This window comes from Tympanuchus pallidicinctus, unplaced genomic scaffold (assembly GCF_026119805.1).
Source record: "Tympanuchus pallidicinctus isolate F22 unplaced genomic scaffold, pur_lepc_1.0 scaffold19, whole genome shotgun sequence".
Taxonomy (NCBI): domain Eukaryota; kingdom Metazoa; phylum Chordata; class Aves; order Galliformes; family Phasianidae; genus Tympanuchus; species Tympanuchus pallidicinctus.
This window is the reverse complement of record NW_026294710.1, coordinates 7,121,562-7,144,457: the sequence shown is the minus strand read 5'-3', so window position 1 is coordinate 7,144,457 and position 22,896 is coordinate 7,121,562. Positions and strand designations below refer to the sequence as shown.

General features: G+C 35.5%; 1 long non-coding RNA gene across 4 annotated transcripts in view; it reads right to left on the bottom strand.

Annotated features, from left to right (window-relative positions):
- Positions 1-658: 658 nt before the first annotated feature.
- The window catches only part of LOC128079589 (uncharacterized), a 64,670-nt gene continuing 42,432 nt past the window's right edge, over positions 659-22,896 (bottom strand). For 3 of the 4 annotated variants that reach the window (XR_008206223.1, XR_008206222.1, XR_008206221.1), the window contains 3 exons: positions 16,659-16,724; positions 14,174-14,299; positions 659-751 (listed from right to left, as the gene is read on the bottom strand). This is a non-coding gene — a long non-coding RNA (uncharacterized LOC128079589). Of the gene's footprint in view, positions 752-14,173; positions 14,300-16,658; positions 16,725-20,424; positions 20,858-22,896 lie in introns of those variants that run through there. The other variant, XR_008206224.1, reaches the window with a different exon arrangement.

Genomic DNA, 22,896 nt, shown 5'->3' with positions numbered 1-22,896 from the left:
AATGGTCCTGTCAAATAGAGAAAATCACCATGGCCCAAATAAATCACGACAGTATTACGGATTCTTAATTAGAACAAATCCCTAGTCTCAATTAAAAATGAATGTCTGTATCAAGAATCAAAGAAGCTTTTATTTCTCACTCATATTTATATTTGGGAAGGCATCTGGTCTATTTTAAGTGTTTTTTTTTCAATTCTAAAGAGGGTGGAATCTTATAGTTCAATTCTATAAACTGAGTCTTTCCCTACGAGACTCTGAGACATGATCTTGTTATGAACTTCTTGGGAACAGTCTTACAGAAGTGCAGGGAATCATTAAAATTAAAGGCAAGGGACATGTATACATAGGGCATGTGCAAGGATATTGCCAAAATAAGTACATACTCTGTCCAGTGGTCTGCAGTGAAGAGACCGTGCAGCTCTACTTCACCTTCTTAGATTTGGTCTTCAGTTCACAAGTTGCAAGACTACAATAAAAAAATAATATATATATATATGTGTGTGTGTTTTCAGTCAGTGCAGTGCAGAATAATACAAGCAAAAAGAAAAAAAGAAAAAGAAGAAACCTTTTCGGATAGGATAAAAGGTTTGAAAGTGTGAAAACAGACTGGCAAACTTAAAAATACGAGGATAGATAGACAGACAGACACATGGACAGATGGAATTCCTCTGTTCTTTTATTTTCAATCAGTAGGAATATTTCTTCAATGAAGAACTCTTGGAATCGCTTTTCTTCATGGGAAAATATAAGTCTGAAAAGCGGAACGGAATCGTTTAGAAAAAAAAAAATAGAAAGAAAGAGATGTAAGAATGTTTATTTAACTAAAATAGATGAAATGTGTGGTTTTATTCTTCCTGCTAGTACTGAAACATATGGACTTTCCCGAATAAAATTTCTCGAAAAACTTTCCTTGGGGTAATCAGCTTCATTTACAAGTCCTCATGCAAAGGCATGTTTATCACAAATCATTACTCTCACATATCCCTTCCACTAGAAACATCCGTTCACCTATTCCTAGTTTGATCCTAAACTTCATCACTGAATGCTTTATGGTTGAAAGTAAAGAATTTAGTAAGTTAAATAGGAAAGTGATACTATATCTATGTCATATTCTGAGTAACCTGAAGAAATGTTCAGTATAATATAAACAACAGGCAAGAAATATGCAAGACCACACATGAATAAAATGAACAGAATATTCCTTAATATTCTACAAGATATACCTTTTTTTCCAGGCCACACAACCAGATCACTTATATTTTTATAGTTGTCTCTGATCATCAAATGCAGTTCTGGACAAACTACTTAGAAGTCTTATTGTAACCAAGAAGGCAAATTGGAAGGAAAGATAAGGAAAGAATGCTGGTCCTAAAATGTTACTCATTCAAGGCTTGCCTACAGGTTTACAGTCCCGCACAATATCAGAGCTAAAGCTATAAACTTCAAAAAATTACAATCTTATTTCTCCTGATGTTTTTTTACTTTTTATCATCAGGTGAAAATTTGGTTGTATTTAAAAATCAGGGTAGAAAAAATCTGCAATTGAAAGATAAGAATATAAAATATGGAAAAAGACTTATTTTAATTTATTCGGGGGGAAGAGATTTTTAACATTTTTCTGTATGTAAAAATCTCCCAGAAAATAGGATTTTTAAAACTATACCTTTATTTAAATGGTGAAAGTGTTTACTGCATCAGTAATGCGTATATTGATAGGCAAAGTTCATCTTAGGATAACAAGGTTCTTGGAATGTTTAGCCCTATTTATGCTTGAATGCAGAGTCCCGCTATATCCGTAAATTCTAAACATTCAAAAATGTTTAGTGACAGTTACAAAACAAAACCAGTACATACTGCCTTTTTTATACTAACAATTTTTTAAAAAAATTTTATATACATATATATCTTTGGCAGTGGAGTACAATATATATCAGCTATGATGATTTAAAAAAACACGTTGTGTCTTGTTGGCTGACATAGGCTGGAAGTTAAAATTTGGTCTGTATTGAGAAATGATCCATTGTGTTAAAATTCTTAATTAATTTTTTTCATGATATAAATACATAGAACTTATTTTAGTTATTTACATTTCTGATCAATTCTAACAACAACAACAACATAATCTCCTCTGGAATTTTTGACTCAGTCTCCATCATGAATAGATACATTTGCCTTAAACACTCAGCAGGCTTATAGTTGAGGAAGGAAAATTTACTTTCTATGCTTCTCACCATGAAGTTTGAGAGGGTTGTACTCTGACTGCCTACTAAACTATTTTTATGAAATGCCTGAGCCACTCTCCAGGACTGTCACATTCAAGGTCCTTTACACAAGATGAAGCCAAACAGGGAGTTGTGTTTGGACTTTGTACTCCTTGCAGCCAAGTACCCTCTATCTCAGATGTCAGACTCTGGAAATCTTAGGTAGCAGCTGGTATTAATGTGAAACACGTTCAAATTTGGGGACATTGTATGTGAATGTGACCTAGGAGATATTTGGATTTAGATCTCAGCTTTCCAGTCATTACACACAGGAGCATGGAGATTACTCTGGCAAATATCTGCAAAACAGGCGGAAAAGAGTGGGATAGGAATGACTGAGCAGACCTACTGGAAAAGTTAAAGTAGGCTTCATTGAAGATGGTGGGCTTTGAAACTGGCATGGGCCTTGAAAATACAGAAGTTCTCTTCTGACATTTGGCAATCCTGACTGTCTATTGATTTATATCAGTTGGTAATTTTAGCTACTTTGTTAACATCAGCCAATAGCCACACCACTAGATCAATATGTGTGTTGTAACTTTCTGTATCTTCTACAGATGTGATCATAATCACATGCAAGGTATTTCTTGCCTTGTGTCACAGACAATAATCAGCTATTAACCCATCATAAAATACATACGTAAATAATAGAAAGCAGAAGGCATTTTTTAATAATAAACATAATCTGAAACAGGCAAAGATCAAAACTCAGCTGTGGAGATATGTGATTACTACCATTCAGGGTAAGAATTTCAACATATTTCTGAAGTTTTCAGATAATCAAGCAATCCAAACTGAACCACCAACAGAAGCGAACTAAGCACCGCTGGTTTAGATGGCTGCTTTGATCAAATCAGACTCTTTTATTTTACTGTCCTGAAATTATCCCTCATCCTGAGCTTCACTTGAAGTAATTAGTTGAGGCTTATTGATTTCTTTACATAAATACTTTAATCTCGGCACTGCAGATCTCAGCATATCACTTGTCAGATCCACTTGAATAAAACTCACACATAGTACAAAAGAGGGGGTTGTGACCGGGGTTTGCTTTGGCATGAAGGATAGGATACAGTGCTGCCATGTACGTGGTGAACCACAAAACTTATCCTCGTTATTCTTGTCTTCTTGTCAGTGCTTGATTATACATTTCAGAACACATTGTGGTAGGTCTATGTGAGGAAGGCGGGCAATGTGGAAAGAATGAAAGAAAAGCATCTTTACCCATGGTTGAGTATGTGTTCAGGAACCATTTCTGGGCTTAACAGCACATAGTCTAAGTGGAAACAGCTTCAAACCAGAAAGATGATGGAGATTTTACAAAGCAATCAAAATCCTTAAATCCAGTTCAGCCAGTACCTGGACCCTAACTGTGCAGGTCAAATCATGGGCATTTTTAGTTTTAGCTGTGGGATTGAGGGTCTGAGAGAGGTGGTGCAGCAGAGTCTCCTCTGCGTTTGCAGCACTGGAGCTTGGATTAAAGTCTCACACTGACCATTTAAGCATTTGTTCGTACTTCCTGGCAGTATGATACGCTTTCACAGCAAGGTTAATCACTTTCACTGACAAAGCCAAGTGTAATACAGGCTCTTGGTCTATCAGCCTGAAAGTCAAATAGGTAAGATATACGAGATCAGGAAGTAAAACAAATCTGTAGCTTCCTCTAGCAAAGTCTGTACTCAATATCAAGTTCCTCCTGTGTATGGCTCCCAGCTGTATTCATCATACAAAGAGTCAAACCATAACTGTTGTTTAATTTATGGATTTTTATTTTTTTTTTTAACTGGGAAAGACACATTATTCCTGACTTGCTCCCAAACAGAGAAAAAGGCAGAACCTCTTGACCGTGTCAGTCCACCTGGTGACTACAAAACCAGCTGAACAGGTGAGCACAGCATTAGGAGTGATGGCAAATGTCATGGGGCCACATGCTCTCAGAAGTCATTGGCAGCTTTGTCACTGCTGTTCCAGTCTTTCAGCAGGGAAAGGAACAGCTCCATGGCAGTAATGCCTGGAAGAGTGCCCAGATACTGATGGCAGATTTTTGGAAGCACAGTTTCTGATAAGTAAGAAACCTCCAGGTTTGGGACTGGAAAGTGGAGGGGAAAAAGTTTCCTTCAAGCTAAATCTCATTCTGTTTCTGGAAAGAGGTATATTCGCCAGGGAATTTACACATTTAAAATCTATTTTCAGGAACAGATGGAAAAAAATGTTCACTGAGAATAAAAAACTATCTGGAGAAAGAAAAGAAGAGACAAGCAGTAGTGAAAGAGTCCTTATGAAAGGTCGTTTATTAGAGAGAAAGGGAAGACTGAGATCAGAATCATGATCTTAACAAGATCCAGTCCAGGGTGGTATTCTTTAATGGAAAACTTCTGACAGATTGCAAAGGGAAGCAGTCTGAAAACTCTGCTTCCCAAAGGCCCTCATGTGATTTTGATTTGAGAGCATGAACAGTGCTGAACCCAAATGGCAGGACATCTGCTGACTAAAGCCTAAGAGAGTGCTTTCAACTTCCAGTCTTTTCTCAGTTGCAAAGAATTTCCCCATCGTTTGTAATATTTCTGTTAACTGTTTCTCCTCCATATTGTAAAAATATGTGTCAATGTAAAGCTTTATGAAAAAAAAATCTATCTATTATCACAGACATCTATTTTTGCAAAAATAATTGTAGCATTTTTTTTCATCTTATATCAAGGTCAGTAGTGTGCAGTAACATCCTGTTAGCTTAGATGCAACGTGTATCACACTTATGGAATTATAGAATCATCAAGGTTGAAAAAGACCTCCAAGATCATCCAGTCCAACTGTCCACCAATCACTTGTATTTCCCACTAAACCAGGTTCTTCAGTACAATATCTAAACAATTCATGAACACCTCCAGGGTGCCTCCCTGGGCAGCCCATTCCAGCACCTGACCACTCCTTCAGAGAAGCTTTTCCTAATGACCAATCTGAACCTCCCTGGCACAAATTGAGGACACATCCTTATGACAAATAATTGCATTCAAGTTTTATTCTATATTGTAGTTCCAAAAGTGATAAAATGAGCTAGCCTTTCACATTCATTTCCCCATTTACATTTTGCCTTATTCCAAATATATGCACATTGTATGCTGACATTTTCAAGATGTAAATGACATACATGAGCCAAATTTTGTAAGAAAATTATGAAGCAAGTTGGTTATAAGTGTTAGCAGCATTTACAAGCTACTAAGTGCATCCAATATCAGCAACATGCTGGTGTGCTCTGCAGTTTTCTGTTTCACAGGACACTGGTGGTTGCAAATTAAAGAAGAAAGTGAACAGTAATCTTCAACTTTGGTATTTTCTAATGATCATAAAATGAGTAATGCAGCTTTCCTGTTGGCAGCGGATATAGTCAGATCTGACATTTTCAGCAACAGGTGTTTTTGCTCTGCAGATCTAGGGCACATGCACCGACCTTCTTCTTCATCTTTGTCCTCACACCTCCTGCTTTTATTACCTTGGGACCTGATTCATACAGAAATTATGATTCACAGAGGTATCATCTAACAAGAGAAACAACCAGTGTGTCTGTGAAGTCAACAGATGGATCTTATTTACACTGGTGTAAATCAGTGGTATGCCTCTAGGTGAGCAGAGTAAGTAGGAGTGTAGGAAGTTGTAGGATAATCTGGCACACTTTATCCATGGCTGTGCTTGCTTAAAAGCAAACAACTGGCAACTATCAGTGATAGTAAATTTTCTGATATAATCTCAGTAAGTTCAGGGATGACAAAGAGAAAGAATAACAATAAGAATTGTTGCCCACTCATCTCTAGGGGAAGTCCAGGCACACAGAGCTTCACCATCTTCCTGAAGTGGAGTACATGGAGTAAAGCTTTCTCAGAACTAACTTGAGAGTGGTTCTGAGAGATGGGAGATCATCCTTGTCTTTACAGAAAGGCAAAAGAATCCTTTACAGCAGACGTGTGCCCATGTAATAGTCAGGCATATACAGCATCTGATAGGAAAGGGCCCTCCCCTGGGACCTGCTTGGTGCTTTAGAGAATTACTGCAGAAAATACTGCAAATACCTCAAAAATACACATTTCTCACCAGATTGTCAAAAAGACTTACAAGCATCAACACAGTAATGACTATAGTAGCAACTGTGGTGATGGTGGTGTATCTCAGGCAAAGCTATTGCACATTTTCACATATTTTACATTTTGTCTACTTACTTAAACATAATAAAATATTTCTGCAACTTAAATTTTCTTAGCAATAAAACAAAGCAAACACATGTCTATTTTTCACGTTAACCATTATCAAAGTATTAAGCCTAACTTACTCTAAACCATCAATTTATGAGAAAGCATCTGTTTACCAGCTGCCAGTAGCTGTCCAAACTAATCAGACTGACCCCAGCTGGAACAGGGATGACCTCCATCAAGTTGAAGAGTTGATTCCTCCAGTGCATACAGATTCAGCAGTAGTTTTGAACTATAGCCTTAGAAAACCATCCTCTGCCTCTTGTAACATATTACATTATTTAAGAATATTGCCTCTGTTCATCTTTCTTAAGAAAAAAAAAAAAAAAAACCACAATAAAATTGGCCAATTTTTTCATTGGGAAAGTCATACTTCTATAATATATTCCTCTGTGGAGTAAAAATAAAAATTACACCTAACCTTATACTTCATTAAGTACTGACACATTAATAGATCTTTTAATTATACTAATAAACAGGATACTAGAGGCAAGGGAGAAAGAAGCTTTCATACCATCTGCCTTGGGATTTATAACAGTTGGGTTTTGTTCTAACTGTTCTTTGTATAACAGGGGAGGTTTGGATTCCAGGTGCATGTTATTTCCTCCTTGACAGAGAAATGTATGGAAATGAAAACAAAACAATGTCTACCTTTGTGCTAACGTATAAACCCTTGCATTCTTGTACAGCAATAATAAGAGGGAAAGTCCTGACTGGTAAATTTATAGATTTTAAGCATGTTTAAGACTTTAACATCAGCTTCTATTCAAGCACCCTCTTCATGGAGGCTGCTCCTAGACACTAATCCAATTACTCACAGTTGTGAAAACTTTTGGTCTTAAAGACCTATTAGCATAGGACCCTTTATCCTGGAAATGCTGCTCAAATATTTTATTAGCTTCTGGGGGCTGATCCTGCTATGAGTAACTGCGTAACGCGCTGTCCACATTGCGCATGTGATTGGACATTTTGCAATGGTAAATGACCTCAAGAGGCAGAGTCAGAATTTCCCTTCATAAATGTGAAGTGTAAATGAAGCACAAAAGAAAAGATATGCCTTGAATTTTATTAGACACTTGTCTCACTGGAAAAAAAATTGCAAAAGTTGTTGCAAATCAGAAGTATTTTTAATTCATATTGAACAGAGTGTAAAAGAGAAAATGGGTCACAGAGTGATCATTTTTGTAAGTGCAATGATCAGGTAATTGCTGTAATCTGTAAAAGTCGTATGCAGAGCACTTGAGTTAGTTCTCTTTTTTTAGTTTGTTAGTTTGCTATTGTTTCTTTTTTTGTTGATTGATTTCTGGGGGTGGGGTTTGGTTTTGTTGCTGTTGTAATAATCTTCCCCTTTCGTCTTTTTCCAGTTTGATTTTTAAAAAAAGTTCTTACACAGATGATTTAGAAGAGAAGAAGAGGAAGAAGAAAAGACAGGGAAAGGGAAAGGAAAAGAAGGAAAGGGAAATCTGGTTTCAAGGAACATCTTGTTTCAAAAAAATGACTACTTTTAATAACTGTTGATATGCTACAAAAGTTAAAGGGAACCTACAAAAGCAGATTCAAAAGACATAAGTAACTCAAAATGCAGAAAATGAAAACTAGAAGAAAGTTCAGTATTAAAACCTTTGTTGGCTTTAGCTGGACACAAAGTGACCTCTTACCTTTGTTCTTTCTGCTTATCTGGAGTCCCCAAAGATTCAGTAAGCTTCACTGGACAGAGGTTCAGCCATTCAATGACTTAATACTGAATCCTGTACTATGTTGTCATGGCTAGAAAATCTCCACTTGTGGAAAATGCTTCTAAACAAGGGCAACTCCTTTATTTATTGTTTGAATATAATCATATGGTTTCCTGCCTTGCACATCTGGTCTTAGATAGTCAGATCTGGAAACGATAGCTTTTTACATTTTTAACCCCACCCTACATTGCAGTAAGGACTTGATCCTGATCCCAGTTGGAGTCCTTTCTACTGACTACAGTGGAAATGGAACAGGCCCCCTCTGAATTGCTGTCTCCAGTGCATTGGATATTAAGGAGGAAAGTTTCGAGGGAAAAATCTTTTCTGTCTTATGCTGGTAAGAAACCAAGGATTCTTTACTTGAATCAGCTAGTACAAATTCTGTAGCACAGAAATCTTCATTTGTCCCTTGGTATGCATTAAACTGTCTCTGTACTGAGGTTCTTAGTTGCTGTTAAAATATGATTTATTTAGGAAATTACAATAGACTTGATGCTTTTACTATGTGACATTCCGTGTTTAACTTACTCATCTCATACATAAATTTATCTTATCAGCATGTTTCTCTTTAAAAGGCTCCTGAGTCTCATCATGGTTAATTAAAATGAGTTTACTGAAGAACAAAAAAAAAGAGCGAGAGAGAATAATACTTATTGATGCTACTGGTTTTAGAGTATGTGTTTAACTATACATTATTAATTCTTAATAAATTCAAGTTGACCAAAAGTCATTTATTTGTTTATTTTCACTGAGAAGGGGTATTGGGGGGATGGGTAGAGTTTCCATTTTTTCCTTTGTCATAATGCAATTTAACAAGAAAAAGGAGTCTACTTTTACAAACAAATAAAGCAGTACGAGAATTAGCCCACTGTGCATAAAGATTCAGGTTTGGTTGGGTTTCTGGCTAGGAACCTTTCCTAGGAACACTATTCAGTATCTAGATAAAAGGAGAGAGGTGCTGTCATTCTGTCAAAACTGGGTCCATGAAGTGCAGATACAGGCAGTAGAGCTGAATAAATACAAGCATGGGGCAAAGAACATGAGATTAACACTATTCCCTACTTACCTGAATAGAAATAAACAATTTTCCTGTACAATCCTTACCCTAAAGAAAAATGCAGTTTCTCTTTTAAGGAGACCACATATGTCCCATTTGTAAACCATTCAGCATGGCAGTATCCGATACAATAGAAGAAAAATTATTTTCATGTTTATGTGGGCTATGGTTCAACAAGACAGGAAACTTGGCTCTGGGGTTCTTCCTATCAGATCCAAAACTCCAATGGCAACATGCCATGAAGCACTGATCAAGTGTAAACCCACTCTGCTGGTTCAGATTTGTTCAAAACATCTTGAAAGATTAACTGGAGGCCTATGCACTGGACCGGGGAGCATCTGCTCTCACACAGATGGTAAAAATCTGCCATAATAGCACAAAATGCCAGCTAATACAGTTCTAGTTAGTTTGGTTTGCACATGTTCTGGATTATATTTATAATGATGAGTGATCTAGCATTGTCTCACAGTAAAGTCAGGGCTCTAGGAATTGTAGCAGTGAGCAAGTTGCTCATTGTCAATACACAGATATACCATATCATATACCATATATCCACCCTCCTGTTATCTCTGGCTTGAATAAAGAGATGCACTTTTCTTCTACATTAACAAGATCATTAATAAGATCATAAATGTAGGGTGCTTTCCAAAACTCACTCAAACTATAGAACATTTTCTATAAACTACAGCAACTAGTGAACTGAATTGCGTACCCAGTGCCTTGTACATATACATCTCAAAAGGAGGGACTGTTAGCAAATATAATCCCAACCGTTTCTGTGAAGCTGCAATATTGGGAAAACATATTTTGATTGTATGACATTGTTTGCTCTTCTGAGTCTTTAACTTTGTGGGGTTTTTTTGTTTTGTTTTGTTTTGCTTTGTTTTGTTTGTTTTTGTCTTTTTAACTCTCCAGAATCATAGAGGGTTTGCTTGGAACTCCTACTTGAGAGACCAGAAGGAATGTTCAGCATGTTTTTTGTAACAGCATACCCAAGACTTCACAGAAAACACTGACTCACATTTATACCAGTAAAATGCTTTTAAAGATTTCACCAGGGGTTTAGCACAAAAAATATATTGTAGTTCTGATGATTCAACATGCCATTTCATAGCTACACATCATTAACACATTAAAATGGTCTGTTTCATTTATTTTTTCATCTATATTTCTCTCACTTTGCTTTTGTCAATTCTCCAGAGATTTTTTCTTACCATTCCCTTGTATTCTTGAATCTGGAAAAAGAAGGCTTTATAATCATTACTTATTCAACTGAATGCAAATTTTAGTGCTTTGAAAAAAGAACATTCTCAGATGAGCATTTTCTTCTCAGCACTCCTCTCTGACCATTCTTTGGCAAAATTTTTCTGGTTACTTATTTACTTGTTAATTTCTTCCTACTGAAAAGATTAAATCTTCTCTGAAAGAAAATTGAGTAATTCCGAAGGAATATATTATGAAATTTTTGGATTTAAAATTAATTGAAGTTTAATTTGCCAAAAATTTAATTCAGCACTTGGGTCTTGACATTTAAGTGAGTTTCCTTTATTTTTACAGTTCATATGTATTTACAACATAGAGTGGTGAGTTACACAGAAAGCCTTCCGGAAACGATTATGTCAGCTTTCAAACAAGCAGTAAAGTACATATGACACTGCATCTATGATAATAAGAGTCATAGTTTATTCATTCAGCAATAACATTGCTCTCATGTGATACCTACTATTTTGGGATTGAGCTGGCACTGTTCTGGGATGCAGAATATAGTGCTCTGTGTTTTTTGCCCTAATGACTTGATTTACTTGGGTATCTCTGCACTGCACTAAATGCATCCACAGCAGTAATGAAGTTATATCAGAAGGCAAACTAAGATTTTTCAGTATGTTTTATCTAGAAAGAAAACACTTCTGGTATGCAGAACCTTACATAAATTATTTTCTTATATACTTTTTTTTTTTCCACTTCCTTTTTTCCTGTGTAATGCATATAGGTTCCACTTCTATGCTTGTGGATGGATCTCATTGGGTCCCATGGACTTCAAGTTCTTTAGATGGTTTCAAACCTAATCTTCATTTAGTGGGCTAACCTCCCAGTTTTTACCTTTTCATTCTGCAACTTGGGCAGTGCAGCTAAGAGACCTTGCTGTTGAAGACTGAGGCAAAGAACTCATTGAGCACCTCATTTTTCTCCATATACTTCATGACCCAGTTACCCAGTTACCCAGTCTAGTGAAATCTGCTCATGAGTAGTTTTCAAAAGCATGAACTACAACTACCTTAAATTTGGGAACCAAGAAAATTCTTTGAACTAACTATTGGAGCACTTGTGTAGTACGTTCAAATGTGTGTCTGGACAACCATCTGCCTTGCTCACTTTTGGTAAAAATCCATTTAATAATTTCAGATTATTGATTCTGGATGGGTTTGGAGACAGAACCAATTTTAGTCCATTGCTTTTCCATCTCTGGATGATTGTTCCCATCATTTTATCACGTTTCCATTTGATCCAACTGATGAAATTGTTCTTAGGGCTATGCTTTAATTTGGATAACTTAAATGATCTGGGTTAAAAATAACTCTAGCCTGAATAAAGGCCTATTTTAAACTTGCTATGTTGATGAAGATGAGCTATCAAAATATGTCTGTTGTAAACAACATATGGACCTTTACGCATTCAGTAGAGGCTATATGAAACTCAGCATGTTCCTTAATGAATTTCTGTGATTAAATAAATAAATTAATAACACATTTTTCTCAAGCCTCTGAACTTAATTTCCTCAGTGTCTTGGAAAGAAAAATAGCCTCGGAGAGTAGTAATTTGCTTTACACTGATGCCATGTAGACCACTTGAGAAACATCAGAATCATGAGAAATAAACAAGTATTCATAGTCCAACTCCCTTGAAAGGGCCATTCATTGCCTACAAACCCTCCACAAATTGTGATTAGAAAAACATCTATTAATGAATAGATCACGAAACAAATATGCAGACTAGGCTGCCTTTTAATAGTGAGTGAATATGCCCTTTGGAACACAGATTGTTGAAGCTTCTATCACTGCCTGTGCTACTGAGGATGGTAATCAACATCTTGCCTAGCATGACTGAGGCTGCACAGGCCAAGGAGACTCTCATAGGAAGGCCAAAGATTCAGCACCTCGAATATAAAAAACATAATTTGGCCACTGTTCTGTCCATTTAAAAGGTTAGATATTGAAAAAATCAGTGTCAGAAACATTAATGCACTTCTATCCTGGCTAAAAAATGGAGAACAGTGTTCCTCGAGTCAGCAATCTGCTGCTTCGAATCAGTTATACGACTGACTCTGTGCATGCTACATGCAGCACCTGCTGCTCTCTGTAGTAATCTGGAGAAAACCAGGCAATCTGAGCACACATTTTTCACTCATGACTTCACGGTAACTAAAAGCCTCTGACACATAGAATTTTCATGTTGTTACAAGAACTGCTCCAGACTAACAACCTCTCCCTCTGTCAAGGGAGAAACTAAAGTTTGAGATGGAAACCTGGGTTCCAAATATATCTTAATCTGTTTTTTGCACAGAAAATTGTCTGTTTGCGATATAATCTGCTACATTAATGCATTTGTTGTGTTGTTGTTTTTTTTTTTATGTCAGCAACTGTATGTTGCTCAGCACTTATGGTAGAAACTAGAATTAAAGGCTGGACACACTCCGCATAATGAAAACCATTTTGGCAATTCCTGAGGATTTTCCAGATAATATTTATGTTTATTTTTTGTTTTGTTTATACCAACAAAAATTGATAATAACAGGAAATAGATAAAGTAATAAATAATGTCTTTGTTGTGTAGACAAGAAAGAACAAATTTATTATGCTGTCTTTTCAAAGACAAGCCGAATACTGTTTGCAATCAGAAACACGTGTCTCATCAGCATCTTTGCAGCCAGATTAGAAAAGTAATGATGTCCAAATTGTGCTGCCACAGAAGAGCATATATAAAAGCTGTACTGTAAAAACAAAAACAAAAACAGATAATGCATTAAAATCCAAGATTTCTCTTGGATTCATGAAGACTTTGTAGAGTATAATTTTTTTGCCTTTTTTCTTATACATACATAATAACTAGTTTTCATCAACAGAGATTAAACATATCTTTATAAAATTATAGTCCTGTGCATAAGGAGAAAAAATCTTATTTCCCTTTCCTTCTGATCTGTGTAGTTGCACAAGTCTAGTTTTATATACACACTTTCAAGCTTTGAAGCTACAGTGTTTTTAATGAATGAACATGATGAGAGAGACAGATGATTAACAATCAATTCACTACATGTTCAAATTACTAGGTGTAAGAGCGTACAATAAATCTCCTAAGTCAGAAACCAGAAAAATCATGGATTTGTCTTCTTAACAAAAAAAGATTAAATGTGATGTAATACAGCAAACAACTCCATAGAACATATCCTTGTTGCCAAGAAGCTAAGTTGAATATCCCAGGCAGACTTTTATATAATCTTATATAAATATGGAAGAGTAAATATACCATATGAGGCCTAAGATTCATTAAGCAAACAGTGAACACTTTGCACAAGTATAGGTAAAGGATATGCATACAACAGTGCTCACTGATATTGCCACATACGCTACCTTTGTGTTTAATGTACCTGTGAAGCTGTATCTACTTGATATTTGCAGGTAGGTCACCTTCACCCTAAACAATCTGAATGCAGCATCAACAAAATGAGGTAATGCCCCTCTGACTCTATTGGTAATGCTATTCTATCTTGCAGAAGAGTTAGTAAGAAGCATGAGTCTGGATTACCAGCATAATCACATCACACAAATTGCAACACATGACTCTAATAGTTTACAACCCAATGCAGAACGATATGCAAATAAAGGATACAATATATGGATGCTCAGGCATCACAAAGTAGGTCCTCAGGACAACTGACCAGTGGCCACAACGTGCTGCCTGGTTTTCATATGCTTCTCCTTAAATTCTGTGCAGCATTCCCAGCAGTACTCCACTCTGCAAGCAAAGCAATCACCATTACAAAGTCAGCATTTCTCAGCAATGCCACCCCAGAGTATCTGATATATCATCTTTCTGTATCTGGGCAGGATATAATTGCTAAATCTCTACACTAAAGATTTTTTATGGCAGTTATAATTTGATCTCTATCCTTGATGTGGTTTGAACGGCCTAGGAGAGACAGCTATTTTACGTGCATCAACATATTTTTAATTTACTAAGTTAATATAAAATCTAATTTATACGAGATATGAATAAAGTATTGCATCCAAGAGATTAATAAATTCTCCTAATTTGTGTTCTAAATGATAGCATTTTTTCCAAAATACCCTTCAGATAGATGACCAGATAAAGATGTATTTCTGTGCATATAGAAACATTTCTTTAGAGTGTTGTTCCATACTGAACTAACTGTAATGCAGGTTCTCTGTGCTTTCCAAAGGAATATTTGTATCATGTATGATTTATCATACTGTTTTATGTTTAGGTAATTTAACTTTTTGTAAGATGGTTCTACTAACATGAAAAGTTAATACTTTGGAGGCAATCATCACATCCAAAATTATGTTTAACATATGTATCGTGTAAGATTCTATTAAGAGGGTAGAAAATTGGGTCTTATATGTATATGCAGTTTCCAAAAGTTTCTGTATTTTAACAATAGATTCGGACTTTAAAATGTTTAGAGAGGAATCTCTTGATTGGAAACAATCTTTTTTAAAAACCTATATAACCTATTGGTTTTGGTTTATCAGAGTAGAAAATTTGAAAAGTACAAAAGCTCAAACTTGCAAGACATCTTTCTTCCAACTCTGTAATTAGCAAAGCCTAACAGTGAATCTAGTACCAACATCAGGACGCCTTGCAAATTGTTGAAGATGAGCCTAAAAGATACAATTAATTCCAGAATCAGGACAAACAAATTGCAGGCACATATCCTGATGTTTTATCCAAAAATGTCGCTCTCTAGGGAAATAATTTTCTCTGTTCAGTGTCACTTTATATTAGCCACCCATCATCTGGTCATCAAATTCAACTTTTCCTTCAGTGCCAAGTCTATTTTCAAGTTTCTACATTCCTTATGCGTCACTGAATCTTCTCTTTCTCCCCAAGTGTGCTGGCTGTCCAGGCTGGGTCAAACGTCAAATATGTCTCGTGTCTTTAGAGGGATTTTTTGTTTGCTTGTCTTTTTTTATGGATCTTTCTGTTTTCTTGTGCTTGCACATCTTTTCCATTCATTCATTCAAAAAAGGGAGGTATTATTGAACTGAGATGTGGAGAAGTTTCTGTGTGGTCTTTAGGCCACTTGTGTGGGATGGTATAACCCAGTGTTACCTTCTCAGGGTACTAATCATTCCCTGTTGATTTAATTACAACAGGGTATTTCTTTCCTTTTATTCTTTTTTTTTTTTTTCCTGTTAAAATTGCGTATTTTCTTTCTTCTGTTTTTGAGAACCTCTGCCCAAAATTCTGATCCAGCTCGTTGTCAGATGAATCTGGATTATTTCCATTGAGTTCAAGCAAAAAGTCACTTTCTCCTCTGCTTTCCTCAGAAAAATCCTTTGCAAAATCCAGTGAAGCATTATTATGACTGGGGAAGCATTTTCTGGGAAAGTTATTTGCATTAAGTTACACTCAATAGAAGCACAACATTAAAAGACTTTTGCAAATGGAATATCCAAAACCATGGTTGCAGCTTTTTCTCGTGGAACTGGGAAACACACACTTTCTGATTCAGTGTGTGCTGCCTCGAGTGCTTTTGTGATCTTCCCACTTTTCAGTGATTTGGTACATGAACAAAACAGGTGTAGCCCAACCAAAAATGAGGTGGTACTAAAACTGTTTTCAAAACTTATCCCTTTCCAGAAGTACTTTGAAAAGGTTTTCCATACCTCAGAAAAGTGCATGGTACAAATCTAAGTTTTACATTGTTACCCTAGCTGGGCTCACTGCTCAAGCCTGTGTAGGTCCCTATGATAATATTATACTAGATAACATATATATTTTATATGACATTACAGCCCTCAGTATTATTTGCTGGTCCATAAGATGTATACTTTTTCCTATTGTTTTGCTAACTCCTTTCTTCTAATTTCTTCCTTCTTCCACATTTTTATATTTTTGCAATATTTCAAAGGTACTCAATAATAACACTACAATATTACCCTTTTAATAATATTATTTATGCATGCATTTTAGTGAAACAGAAGTCTCTCAGATCTTTCTTTAAAAAAAAAAAAAAAAAAACACCTTTTAGTTTTACTTGGCTAATTAGTATTTTTATTGGCTTTGTTTCCTGCAATGTTTCCTATAAATTCTTCTTCCAGATATAAACCCTTATTTACCCTCTTCGTACCTTGGATGAAAATGCAAGTCAGACATAACAAAGAATCCACAGTAGAACCACAGGACGGAGGGTCTCCTAGAAATGGAAATATTAGTAAGCTCAATTGCTTACCAAGCAAAGATAGAAATCTTCACTTTTTAAAACTCATATAATTATAGGAGTAGAGTCAATAAGAAGTGAACGCAAATGCCTCCATTATCTAATTTCATGGTACTTATATATAGAAGAAAAGATCAGATATCTACTAAATATCTCAAAAGGGTGGGTCTTCACAATGGAATGCTTCTTTGTCTGTTCAAGAAAAATCCTTCCTCTTTTGCCAAAACACTCTTACACAGATGTCAACACACATATACATTTTTTTCTTATTCTTTTTTTTTTTTTTTTCCCTCTCTCTCTTCTGAGCTATTTGGGTGAATTTTATTACTTTTCTGGTAAGGGAGGGGGGTTGGTGAGTACTGGTAATCACAAAGCAACTTATTTATGAGCCCATTTCCTGCTGGCTTTTTAAAGGATACACATTTGGCAATTGTGCTTTGACGTTTTGTTATTATTAGCATTTGGAGGAGAAGAAACAAAATTAAAGCACTTCCCTCAGTGAAGCTTCAGCATTTTCATTACTGTTTACACTGAAAGCAGTAGCATACAACTTTAACTGTAACAGACAGTCCTGGCCCAGTGTTTCTCACCAGCAGCAATAAAATTGAACTGATGCCCTACAGGATTTTGTTTTAATCCGTATGGCATTAACTTTCCATCATGTGGCACTGGGCTTTAATGAAATCACTATGAGAAGGTAATGGGTAGCTGCAACAGGTGCTGATGCTGTGCTGCCTGTGTGCCTGGCTCTGCTCAGTGCCTGTCTTTGCCTTTTCCCTTTCTACCAGAGCTGAAAGGAAGAAATCAAACTCATTATGATAACCCAGCTGTAGCTATCCTAGCTCAGATCTGGATCTTGCAGTCAAGAAAGAGGTACTAAGAAGAAAACAGTTCGGCTTTGCTTTACTTAAAGCTTTTTTCTTGTGGTTGGGATGGTCCCAGAGAGTCTCTTTTTCCAGAGACCAGAAACACAGAGCCTTCTTTTCCCCAGTTCTTCCTGTCTCAGGACCTGCCTGCTTTCTTTCCGCCTGAAGGCTGCCATGGCAGTGTCTATCTATTTGAATACATCCATACACATGCAAACTTATACATCTGTTTTATTTTTTCTTAAACTGAAGAAAAGTTATATGATTTTCTGTGAACTGTGATGTTGACTTTTATCTTGTGCATATTAAAATATTATAGACAAGTCCTGTTACCAAGATTTCACACTTGTGTTTTTGGTCTTTACTTAATTTTACTTCTCTTAGTTTAAGATAACTAGCTCTAGTCTCTTTGGACTAAATCCTAAACCTGCTGCCTTCAGAAAAAAAGAAAAGAGAAACTCTAGAATTCAAAATCAGATAATCAGAAACAACCAAATTACAAATCCCATTGCATGGCTTGATTCTCTCAATTTCATTCTTGCTACCACAGTCTGTTCCCTTCACTTTTCTGATCTCTCTTTCTCTGTGGGCACTCACTTCATAACTTCCTTTTTGTCTTCTTCACTCATCATCTTTTTCCTACAAACTGCACCCACTTCTTTGTTTAGAGTACTCAGACCATTCATTCCAATTCTTAACCACAACAAAAACTGTCCATTAAAATTAATCTAGACATTTTTAATCAACTACAACCTAAGATGACAGATTACATTAATTAAACTATTAAGATATTTTAGCAGTTTACAGCCAAAGAAATTAAGCTACTAATTAAGCTACTGTAAGTGTTGAAATCCACTTCTCTACATGTCAAAGCCACATTCTTTTTTTCACTTTTTTGTTTTTAAGGTGGGGGTATTAAATACAAAATACTAATTTATTTGTCATGCTCTACTTGAGTCACTGTACAAAGAAACTTCACTGTTTGCCATCTTCCATCCATCATGTGGACAGTGAGAAATTGCCCCTCATCTCCTAAAGTGGTTGCACCACGCAACTGGAATTCACAATGTAGGGAATCTTCATTGTCTCAACCTCGCCATGGTCTGGTTTATAATATGCCAACACTTTATACTGTGTTTATCAAGAATGTGTCAGAGGTACTGATGGTAAGTAGAAGGGAAGAGGCCTATGCAAAGCTCTACATCTGATTCATTGAATCATGTGATCCAGAAAATAAAATAAAATGAAATCAGTTGCAGCAGCTGGGTATTGTATTATAATCTGATTCAATCCTCCTTGTCTTTAGAGAATAGAACGCATTTGCTTTATTGTACTTTCTCCCTAACTGTACTCAGTACAACCACAGTCCCCAGCTGCACAACACAAAAGTAGAGTTTGAAACAGAATTTAAGCAGTGCTCTTTAGATTGCCTAAAACTCATTTTGTTCTAGTAGCCAAATTAAAAAGTTGCATTTGGAGCAGTTAGATTTCAAAGTCCATTCTATAAAGGGAAAGAAATTCAAACACTAGCATAGTCTAAACACAAAGTTGAAATTCAAAGGCTTATGGAACTTACTTTAATAACCAAGTACAAAGTCAAGTTTGGAAGGAACAGGAGGAAACACCACCAGAATAAGCTTGACTGAAATGGAAGAGTGATGTACCATTAATTTCAGACCTTCTTTTATTCAGATCTCCTGAATATTAATTTTCTTTTTGACTTCTTCATGGCTATTTCCTATCTTTTCTACTTTCTTCTCACTTATTTCTTTAAGATTTGAAGAAGAAGGATCCACATAAAGAAATGTATCAAAGAATTCATATTGTGACACCAAGAATTGGTGCTGATATTTTACTAACTTCTTTATTCATTTTTTTACAAAACAATTTTTCCTTTGGCTTGTTAGTGTAAAAACAGGAACTTTTGTATGTAAATATGTCTTCACAAGATAATGTGAATTAAAACTATTTTTGTGACATCCTAAAGAAAAATAACAGAGAAGAAGAAAACATTTTTTTGAAAATGGGATCTCTGAAGTAGCTCTGAGAAAAAAGAATAAGGTAACATTGAAAGCAAAGAGCTTGCAGTCCATACGCTGAAATCATGATCTGTAATCCTATAATTCAGGAAAAGGACAAAGAAAGGAAATGAACATTTTTTTGTGACTAGTATTCTGCCTGCATAAAGAGGTAACTGAATATGTGATCATGTAGTAAATGCTTTGTTTATCAACTCTGTGTAGGTAAAATGCTTTGTCTCATTTTTTTTTCCCCATCCAGCAAGATATTTGGATAAGCACAAGCAAATCATTGCTAGTGAGTCTTTTGACTCTTCTGGATATCTGTAACATAGCAATTCTAACTATCACAGTTGTGCTTATTGTTTAGTATAACATGATCCACACACAGGAAAATTCTTTTCATATATGTAACACTGGCAAAGCTCACCCACTTAAAGCTGTTTCCAATGTAAATAGGAAAAGTACTATATTAGAAATCCATTTGTTTTTAGTTTCTTTCAAAAGTTCCTGAACATTAAATTTGACATCAGTTATTTATTTTCTATTTGTTAGTTTATAAGAAATGATATTTTCAAATAGTTTTCCAAAGAAAAGCTCAATCAGAAGATGAGAGATTAGACAAGCCACAGCAGGGAGGATAAAGAAATTGATTTTAACTTAAGGTTTAGGAGTGAAACTTTAAAATGCATCTTAAAAAAAAAAACAAAAAAACACTAAGTTAATATATGAAAATTTGATTGTTAAGACATACAAATGTATCATACAAATTAGTTCCATTAGCTCCATTACCTGGGAAAATGTCCAAGGGCTTATTATCAGAAAACAAATTCTTTCCTGGACCAATCCATGTCTCAGGAGAAATGCTGTTCAGACAGAGATCATCTGCCTAAATACCATCTTTAGTGTTGCTTGAATCCTTTTTTGTAAAATCATATTTTTCTGTGGCAATGTTCTCTGGAAGTTTGGTATTACAGCTTTATCTTCTACTACACAGAATAAAGATAATGTTTTTTATGTGCTTTATGACTAAATAAGAGAATCTTAAACAGCCAAGGAGAGGCAATATTTAACCACAGAACTCTAAAATCACACAATAGAAGAGCAACAAAAGAAACTCAAAGACAGAAAGACAGAAGAAAATTCAGACTAAAATCACATTGATCTAATGAAATTTGCACTGAAGGCAGAGCAGAGATGGCAGTGTCTGTGGTGCTCTTTTTGTATCTTCAGGCTCAATGAAATCATATCTTTATTTCTCTTTTATAGATTTTTTTAAATGCTAACTTTCTGATGTTGTAATGACGATAAATATTGGAAGTTTGAATGTTTAATATCACTCAAGATATTTTTCTTGGTGACTTTTGGAAACAATCAATAAAACTAGGTTGAATTCTTTAATCCACTTTCCTCACTTCTTCCCTTCCTCCCTTCCTTCCTTCCATGCAATTTTTCTTGATTGTTAAAGTTAGGGGCATATATTACAAACTTAAAAACCTGGAGGCAAATAAGAGTATCTTAGAGGGAGATATTTGGGTTTTGTTGTTGTTGCTTTTATTTTTTTATAGCCAGCATTACTATGCTAATCAGTCAATCTTATGTTTTTAGAAGAGGAACATGATTTCTGTGCAATTGAAAGTGGTAATGCTGGTTAAATCTGTAAGCACTAAATTGGAACTTACTGTAGGATTATGATCTAGGGGTTTGTCTACAGAGAAAACTTAAAGTAGCATACTTGCTTGTTATTAACCCCTTATTTAGATGCACTGACTCTGATAAAGCTGTTGTGTTTTAGGATAACTTTGTACACTGAGGTGTCCAGTACAAGAAGACATATAAATAAAATTCTGGGACTATGAAATAGAGCTCTCTTGAAACCCTCTGCCTCAAGGGCAATCCAGATGCCTCAGCACAATGCAAACTAATTGAAGTGGATTCTGATTATTTGCTCCAATAAATGTTGTTTCGGTGGGTTTTCTGTTTATTTGTTTGTTTTTCTGGCCTGTAAACAAATGAAAGACATAAAAATGACAGATGTCATTACACTGGTCATTTTATGGTGGTCACATTGTATATGAAATCTGCTTCTAATTCATCCTTAGGCATTTGGGAGACATACTAAAAAGAGCTTAAGAAAATTATTTTCGGATAAGCATTTCCAATGTTCCAATCAAATATCTTGTTTATAGAAAAATCAATAAACAAACATAGTAGGAAATCAAAAGAATACCACTAAAACAGAGGTATACCATCTTTTTAACTAACTTAAAGAATTTTGAATTATAGGATAAAGTCCATATTTCAACATTTTTCTATATTAATTTCAATATTAAAGCAAGATAAATTAAATACTAAAGTTCTTCATACTATGCATATATTTCAGATAATTAAATCAGAAATTTAGTTTTAAGATTCCAGAATATAAGGAAGTACTAGCATCAGATTTTTCACTTTTCCTGTTAGTTTTATGCAAATTTTCTCATGTAAAAATGTATGTAAAAAACATACATTGGTTAGCTTACAACCATTACCATAGAATTTTTAAGGTTTCATTCTACATAAAATGTGAGTTGTTCCAAGGACTCTCACAGCTCTATCTTAAAATATAAATGAGTCACTGTGCTTGCGAAGTCAGTCAGACAGACATTATATTCTCTTCACCTCAGGAACTGGCCTACTGGTGGAGACAGACTTGAGAGAGTCTTTGGCCTTTGTTTTTATGATCTTGAATTCTTGTTGGCATCACATAGCTGTTTGACATCCTCCAATTTATATAACATATTTAATCAGCTTATTCCAGGTCACTGCAGTAGGCAGTCAGACTTGTTCTTGATGACATTGCTAACTTGTACAATCATGGAAGAGGAGTTTTGACCTGTATTCATGTAGGTGTCCCCTGCTGAACTTGGTCAGGCTGCACTTGCCAGCCATTGTACATCTCAAGCAAATGTTTTGCTTGCTACATGTTGTATTGTATTACAGTTGTTACAGCTGTTCAATGTTTTTCTAATGGTTATTATAATGGAAGATAATATTTTCACTGAAAATATTCCTTGTCTTTTAAAAACATTTTAAATAAGGAAACAATGGGGTAGTTTAAAGATAAGAATTCTTTCAATTTATAGTTTAGTTTCCTCCCTTCCCTTCCCTTCCCTTCCCTTCCCTTCCCTTCCCTTCCCTTCCCTTCCCTTCCCTTCCCTTCCCTTCCCTTCCCTTCCCTTCCCTTCCCTTCCCTTCCCTTCCCTTCCCTTCCCTTCCCTTCCC